Below are 8,589 nucleotides of genomic sequence, written 5' to 3'. Positions count from 1 at the left end.
ATTTGTGAAAGCCTCCGTGAGTTTTGGAGGCACTGCGCTCATCTATGTCGGTGGCCCTAATACACCTGGAAGCATTTTAACATACAATAGCTTTATAAGCACAGGTGTAACCAATAACATTGATTAGGGCTGCATTTCATTTAGCTGATCCACTGCCGTGGTTTTGTGCATATTTGCTTACTTAACTATTTTACTGGGGTACTGAAATAGAGTGGAGCCATCATGAACTAGTTATACTTGTGATTTTTCTGCTATGGTAAGTATGTCTATTGTGAAAACCACACCGTTTATATTAACCCACTGGGGGGGGGCTGCTATTGGACACCTGTTTTCGGTTAAATATTTATTTTATTTAGGAATGTTTAGCTTGGATTTTGACATGGGGCCCCCTAAACAGGCAGCCTATTATTATATTCTCAATTAATCAAATTACCACAAACCAAGTGACATACAATGAATATGAAGTCACCTGGGGAGATGGGGGACCTATTTTATATCTATCATATTTAATGTGTAACAGGAAAGAAGGGGTATGTTTTGTAACAGTATCTTATTCTACTGCTGCTACACAGCTGTTTTTAATTACTGCATGGAATACTTCAGCAACACTCGTCACAGCAATTGTCCTCAGGGAGATGTCAATCAGAAACACTTGTGGGAATCCAGTTTGAACATATTGCACTGAATTACCACTTGGCCTGGATACAGTGGTACAAGGTGCACCGGCATATTAGACATATATCCATCCTGTACTACTACATACCATGGTTTTACCCGGTTTGAAACGTAGCAGGCAGGCACACAGCTCCCACAGTAACAAGTCTGCCATCAGTTGACAGTCAGACCTGTTGGCCACACGGTTGCGCTCACAGACCGCTCGCCCCGTGGCTGTGCTATTCCTCTGCGCATGCGTGTTCCGTTGAAGGAGCGGAGACCATTTCCTCCAGAAGCAGGCCTCGCAGAGCTTCGCCTCACACACGCAAACATACACACATATGCAGACCGAGTACGGACAACCGTCAAAGGAAAGCCACGTTTGGGATTGTCTAATCTTAACGCCGCTAAACCTGGATGCGCCCCGACCGCAGGAGACCTACTAATGGGCCTTCATCGCTAATTTGCTGCTACATCTGGTCGACACTACAGTGGTATCTTTTGGGTGAGTTGCCCACAGCGCAGTCACTGTTTTGTCTCGTTGTGTTGTTGCTTCTGCCGCTGCAACGTTTTAGCTCGGGAAGCTTCAGGATAGCGCACAGATGCCTGTTATTGTTGGGCTGTATATTCTGTATTTGTCTTTGGTTTTACTTTACATTCACTAACCGCTTTAAAGTGTTACGTTGCGGCAAACTGTTTTCACTGCACAGAGTTAACGTTTAACCAGTCTGAGAGCGTTTCAACGTTAGCTTTAGCTGCTAGTTAACGTACAATGTAACGCCAGATCCATTATCGGACACAATTTATGCTAGTTTGTAATACATTTTACTCCTCCAGCTTATTCCCCAGTCTATTCATTAGGTTTGACAGTAGAGCAGCAAATACTTAAACACAAACAAAACAAGGCAACGGCTAAACGACGTTTGTGTTGTTACAATTATCTTCTTGTTAAAGAGCGATTTTGCGGCTGTGCCCAAAACCTCCGAGTCACCCACCTTCCTCTGCCCTTTTTCCATAGTCGGACGCCTTGGTCGCGGCTAACGCTTTGTGGTCTTGACCTTTTAACTTTGACTCTATTCTCTGTCTTCCATCAGTATGTGTTGACACGGTGTGGTCCAGTACTGTAGGGGAGTCAGTAAAATATTCAACCATGCAGCATTGTGTTACAGGCGGGTGCGCCGTTATGGATTTGTGTAAAATGTCGTGGAACTGACTGTAGCGTAACGTTAGTGTATCGTTGAAATAATAACTACGTGCATATTAAAACCGTGCTAATACCGTGGTCTGGCCTCTTGATATTGGTTTGTCTTTTACTGGGAAATGAGATAACGTTAGTTAAAGCACAATTCTGTCCGATAATGGACCTAGTTTTAGCCACCTCCGCGCTGCACTAAGTTAGAACGCAGGGCTGGAGGGAGCCGAGGTTCAGCCCCTTACACTGAGACAACACTGATCCGTATCTCTCCACTGATATTGTTTTAATATAATGTGTCTTCCATTATTACATTATTTAGCGTTTGTCTTTGTTTTAGGTGAATACATATCACTGTATATAACTGTGGTGAAGGAACAATGCTACTACAGTTTTCCTGTTGATGATGATGACAGCAGATAATTGGGGGGGGGGGGGACCCTGTTGTGATGATACTCTTTATCCACAGGGATATAATTGTTTTTCCATCCACAGGGAGGTCAGAGGTCAGGTTAAACTACAGAACACCATCCTGGAGGTGGTAGAGCATCAGTGTCTTGCTCAAGGACACTTGAGCACGGAAGCTTGCTAACACACAAGTAAAATAATATCAAATGCATTCAAAATAAATTGTGGTATGGCTTGCTGTCCCTGCAGCTTTGGCCTTGTTTGTTAGTTCCTCACTCAGGAATTGAAGGTAACTGTCTGATTGAAATGTCCATACCTTTGCAAGCTGTGGCATGACTGACAAAAGCGATGTAAAGTGGTGTCTGTACATTGTTACTTTACATAATGTACTTTAGGTTAAGGCTGTCTGACTGTTCGGCTGTGGAACACGCCGTATCACTTACTATCTTACTCTTAGGTTGTTTCGGGGAAATCTTATGATTAGTGTATTATCTCAGTGTCTGTGCTTGTCATCTGACATGTTGACTGCTTAAAAACCTAAAATATCATCCCTTCAGATCTTGTTGCCTATCTTAATAAGTGATTGCTACAGTCAGTTTGAGGCTGCCCAGCAATTGGATTTTGCATTATAATCTGGATGGAGACATTGGTATATAGTCTGTCTGATTTGATAGCTAATTATGTTAAATTACAAATTTTGATGCCCACCTGTCTTAACTGTTGTGCTGATTGCAGCAAGTGCAGAGTGCTGATGAAGCAGCGTGATAGCTTTGGGTTTTCTATTAGATAAATCTGTTACCAAGATTGGTTGGAGCGAGGTGGGGGTGTGAGGGCTTGGCATTCGTTATCCCCAGAGGAATCTTGTGAACCAGACTGCAACATGTTAGGAATCCATATGCTGCGTCTGTCAGGACTAACCTGCTGCTGGTATGCTAGGATGTCCAACATGTTGCCTGGAGGGTCTGTGCTGAGATTAGTTGCAATTAGTGCCTTTTTCTTTTGGTGCAAGAATTGAAATGCTTTATATGTGACAAAATTTGAAGCACAAAATGTTTTCTTTCAGCACACTGTGTAATGTACTAGTCTTTTAAACACAGCGTGACTCAGCCCTGGTCTCGGTAGTGAGACTGTACAGCTTTCCATCTGTGAAGTCAGAACCATCTAGAAAGGTGGCAGAAGACTCGCAGACTAAATGTTCGACCACACAAAGTTCTTCCCTTCCCCTTCTTCTCCTTGTCAATAGCTCCCTCCCCGTCTCACTGAATGACTGATGGCTAGATCAGAGTAGTCTAATCGAGATGCAGCTTGACGAGGACTAGAGGTGACAGGACATGTCTGCAAGCCCAGCTACATGTCGGCTCTCTTCTTTTTAACAATGAGTTATGAGGAGGAAAAAAACGCTGTCTAGTCGATCCTTAAAGCTGCGAGGAGCTGAGCTGTGTTACTGTCTTATGTTAAGCTCTGAGCTTGGCTTATGTGCTCAGCAGGGAAGTAATGGCTCCTCTGTCTACACTGACCATCTCGTTGCACATTTGAAGCCTGTCCAAGGCCCTGCTGACCTCAACACAATGGCCGCGTTTAGTTCGTCTTTCCCCTCCAGCCTCTTCTCTTCAATGTCCACTGTCTCTTTAATCAGCATGTGCAATAACAGAGGAGGGATTTATTGTGGCGACTTTGGTGCAGAGCTTAACAATATACCGACACTCATGAGCAACAGGACATCACAGATGGTGAGACATACTCCACACAGTAGGCTGTAGCACTCTGCATAGATGCATTCAACAGCATTTACTTCATGGCTGTCTGGTAGTGTTTGAGTAGCTGTAAAATTAAGTGCACCGAGTTGGTAGCAGTGCATGAGTCTTTATACCCACACAGTGTGCACACTATATTTTACTGTGTCTGATAAGGTATGTGCACATTCTGAGTTATGCAAGTTTATTGTAGACTTTGAAAGATGCAAAGTGGTGAGCAGTGCCACGGTCCACTGCAGTCCTTCCTCTTTTTAAACATTTGGAGAGACAGAATAGGTGTATCATAAAGCAGTACTGTATATAGTTTAATATGATGTCAGCTGATAAACGACCAAGGCATTCTTTCTGGCCGATTCTTAAGAATACTACTGTGTTGTCTGCTCATCATACTACTATTCAGATTATTGTTAGTAGTTTGAAGCCAATATACAGTACATACTGTAATTACCTATTGGATCCCATTAGGGCTGCAACTAATGATTATTTGAATTATCAATTAAGCTGCTGATTATTATCTCGATTAATCGATTTAGTTGTTTGGTTAAAATGTTGGAAAATAGTGAACAATGTCTGTCACAGTTTCCCAAAGCCCAAGTTAATGTCTTCAAATTGCTCAACTTCAAACTTACACAACAAAAAACAGCAAATATTCACATTTAAGAAATTGGAACCAGTCAAATTTTCAGCATTTCAACACAGTGTGTAGGTTATTTTTCTTTGCCTCGATAATCTTTTAGTCTCATACAGTGTGATGGGAGTGTTGCCTTGTGAAGCATCATAGATTAGTCAGTTAAGATTATATTATTGCATGATGGCTTTAAGTCCTTGTTTTTTTTTTTATTTTTTTTTTCTTTAACTACATTGATGAGAAACGCAAGCTTTCAGCACCATAACAGTACATCAAGCTATCACATTTAATAATAGAAAATTGACTAAAGGTGCTATATAAACCTTTCCAGGCTGCCTAAAAAATATCAGTACTTGAGAAACAAAGACCATAATCTTCGTTGGTCCTGAATATTTTTCCCACTGCTGTGTCGCTCCTGTATCTTCTCCGTTCAGCACCTGCCGAGCTGTGGTAGCGGCAACCCCACTCCCCCATACCCTCCTTCCTAGTGATCATGCTGCCCAGAAGAATAGTGGCATTGTGGCTGCCATCCTGCGAGCAAACTCAGTGAGGCCTCTCCATCTGGGCAGCGGCTGGTCAGTCAGGCAGCTCCTTGAGGGCCGGGAGGCTTCTACCACCACGCCTGCTGGCTAGCTGCACAATGTGCAATCAGTAGAGCCGCATGCCTGACACAGAGATTTCCCACTGGGAACTGTTTCCTACAAGGATAATGATAATCCAACATCTTAGCATTTCTAGAATATGCCATTTCAGACAATGTCCTATCTTATTGTTTATTTTCCCTCTTTGCACTGTTCATGTGTTGCTACCGGACCTGGGGTGACATTCAAAGTTTAGGGACTCTATCCGTGCATCAAAGAAAAACGTTTTCATTTTGAACACATTGCAAATGTCGCGGTATACTTGCAATATACAACTGTCAACAAACAGTATGACCGAAAATAAGTTGTTTTTTTTTTCTTTAAAATCTTTTTTTTGTGCTTGCCACATTTAAGAGGTAATGGTATCATATTAGGAGCCTCATCTGTCAGACGACAACCCACACAACCCCCACCAGTCCCTGTAACGTGCATCTGAAATGTTTTATTATCCACATAACGATTTTCTAGCTAAGGTGATAATTAAGAAACGGCATGGTGAAGAATTCCTCAGCTCCAAGACATAAATCAACCAAAACTACTAAGTCACCAGCTTTGAAATGGTCCTTCCTGTCCTCCCTTACCACCACCACTTATACCCAGAGCTACCCCGTGGTGCAAACCAGCACCACGCAATGGTTTATTTAAATGACAGATCAGCAGGATGACCGCAGTCTGCGTTTTTTAGGTTGTGCGAGAGCTGATTTTAATTCATGAGCAAAAAGGAAAGATTTCAGCTGAGGGAAACAGTTGGACACTTCCTCCTTTTGAGTTGATCATGCAGAAAAGCTGAGGCCTGGAGCTTAACTTGCATTCAGCCTACTTTTGACCTTGTCTAATAAATGACACTGTGACACAAGTGAAATTACTAGTGGTCACCATTCATAAAGACCTGAAACTGCAACATTAGTGTTCTAGTTTTTAGTTGTTTGTTTTTGTTTTTTAATGCTCTTTTTAGCAGGGTCAAAAATTAAGAACCACCAAGCGCCAAATGTGGGTAGATTTTCCATTTGGCGAGTAAATCTCGGGCGGCTATTGGTGTCTTTACGGGTGCGCTGTCGGAGTCTGACAAACACACACACACTACCACATGTTTTTACACGCTTCTAAACAGTGCCGCAACACTAAGCGTATCAAGCGCTCCTAGTTTCGTGGCACTGTTTACCGTATGGGACATCAGATACTCGCTAAACTATCACTTGCCACCGGTCTGCAGCTGCAGTCTGGTTTCACGCCAAAGTGTGTAATACACATGCCGGTCCACCGCGGCAGTGTCACCTTTTTAACACGTTCCGCTGTCAAGTTAGCAATAATAAATATGCTACGTCCGGTTAGGCTTTCAAAATAAAGCTTGCTGAGAAACATTTCAATTGATGGTCGCAGTTTGGTCCGGTTTTGGAAAAGATCATGATTTGGGTTAAAATAACTACTTCCTTTTTAAAAACAATCAGTGTTGATTATTGGTTTGGTCTCCTGTGTGAACGTTCTGTGTTTGACCCACTACTCTTTATGTTTGATCCTTGAAGTACATTTAGTAGCAAATACTTTAGAAGAATTTTGAGATCAAGACTTCTTGAGCTGCATTCAGGCTTGAATTGATTAACATTTGATCAATATAATCATTTTGCTTCATATTTTGCTCTGGCATCTTCTTTAAGTTTGTATTCAACATAATACCTTGTTATCTCAGTGAAATGTACAGAAACAAGTGTATATGTGACACAAAAAGGCAATTTAGAATTTTGGCTCGTAAAAAATATGCTTGACCGATGGATTTGGTAGATGAACTCTTACTCCCTTGGCCGGTGAGTCAAAAAGTAAATTTTGGGCACTGCTTTTTAGAGTAGTCTATAGTCAGTAAGATACTGTTTTAAACATCAATTACATTGTCAAAGCCAGTGTTCAGCCCAGGTTGACATGGGGGTCACTAGGCAAGGTCTGATGATCGGTGTAGACCCATTTTGATTGAACACAGATACAGACTTATCCTGTGTCACTGTGTTGTTCGGAAAGGGATATAATGGGATATAGTTGGACAGCAAACTAATCGTGCAACAATAGGATGTTGATATTAAAGATGTTTATTAAATTTGGCTTTGAAACCAGCAGCTGCCTGCTGTATAAATGTACACACAAACACTGCAGGACACTGTTACTGTGTCAAATTCTCACCACATTACAATACCTTACGAATTAAAATATTATTAGACTTAATCAGTGTGGAAAAATAAACAAGTCTTATGTTCCTGTTGCTTGTTTAACATTCTGCCTGTGAGTCCTGCACAGCTTACGGAACTACAGTATGATTGAATCTGATAAGAAAAACATAGAAAAAAATAAAGAAGTGACAGGACATTGATAGGGAATGTTTAATGTTATATAACTAACAGCTGTATTGTAGGTATGTGATAAGGGATTCCAGTCACAGGATGTTTTGGAGGAACAGAATTGTGGTCCTGTAAAATAAACAATTTAAAAATGGGGGAAAGCTATCAGCACAGAATAAAGTTCAGTTCATGAATTAATAGCCCCTTTTATACAGCGTGTTCAAGGCGGGAATGTTGTGCAGTTATTCCGTCTCGCCGTTCTGTATAAAACGTACAAACACGAATAGGGGGCATTGTTGTTCCGCCATTATGCCAGCAGCGGAGGTAGTAACAGCCGAATCGACATCTGTGTAAAATGGGGGAGCCAGCAGGACAGGGGTGTCACTCACTGTCATCTAGTGAGATAAGAGCCTGATAGCATCTCGTCTTTTGTGATCGATTTTAAGTTACTACTTGATGGTCTAAACAGTAGCCTTTGTCATTTTGCTGTGTGAAATAATGCTGATAACCAAGACTGTATTTTCTCACGCCTCATGTCCAACCTCAGCCTGGTTTTGGGCTGATTTCATTATTGTTTTATGCCATCTGGCTTGAAAAGCTAGTTATTGTCTTGTGATCTTTCAGGTTTAAACTGCCTTCATCTTGCCAGTGTGCACAATGGAAAACAAAAGCAACACTTTTTGTTCAAAATGTGCATTTAAAAGTCATAGCAGAAGGCTTAAATTGAAACACCATTTTATGAAACATTTGGGCGATATGATGATACATACTGTACCTCGAGGTGATTGAGATTTGTCAGTCGGTTGGGATTTTGCTATGCAGTTTATACGCAAACAGCTGTCCCTTTTTTTAAATATCTTTAGTTTGAGGACATTGGGAGCAAAGCTTCAAATCAGCAAAATTGGCGTTAAAGGATTTTTCATTACAATGAAGTACCTTGATTTTTTTATATATATATATATATATATATATATATATAAAAATTAAT

The 8,589-nt window shown here is 41.3% G+C and overlaps 1 protein-coding gene across 4 annotated transcripts in view; it reads left to right on the top strand.

The window, feature by feature from the left end:
* Positions 1-184: 184 nt before the first annotated feature.
* LOC122875363 (tyrosine-protein kinase CSK) overlaps positions 185-8,589 on the top strand; it is a 49,484-nt gene continuing 41,079 nt past the window's right edge. For 2 of the 4 annotated variants that reach the window (XM_044194371.1, XM_044194362.1), the window contains exon 1: positions 727-1,159. The gene's annotated coding sequence lies outside the window, so the exon portion shown is untranslated. Of the gene's footprint in view, positions 257-726; positions 1,160-8,589 lie in introns of those variants that run through there. The other 2 variants (XM_044194389.1, XM_044194354.1) reach the window with 2 other exon arrangements.

This window comes from Siniperca chuatsi, linkage group LG1 (genome assembly GCF_020085105.1).
Source record: "Siniperca chuatsi isolate FFG_IHB_CAS linkage group LG1, ASM2008510v1, whole genome shotgun sequence".
In the NCBI taxonomy this organism is placed as follows: Eukaryota; Metazoa; Chordata; class Actinopteri; order Centrarchiformes; family Sinipercidae; genus Siniperca; species Siniperca chuatsi.
This window is presented reverse-complemented; position numbering and strand designations above follow the sequence as displayed.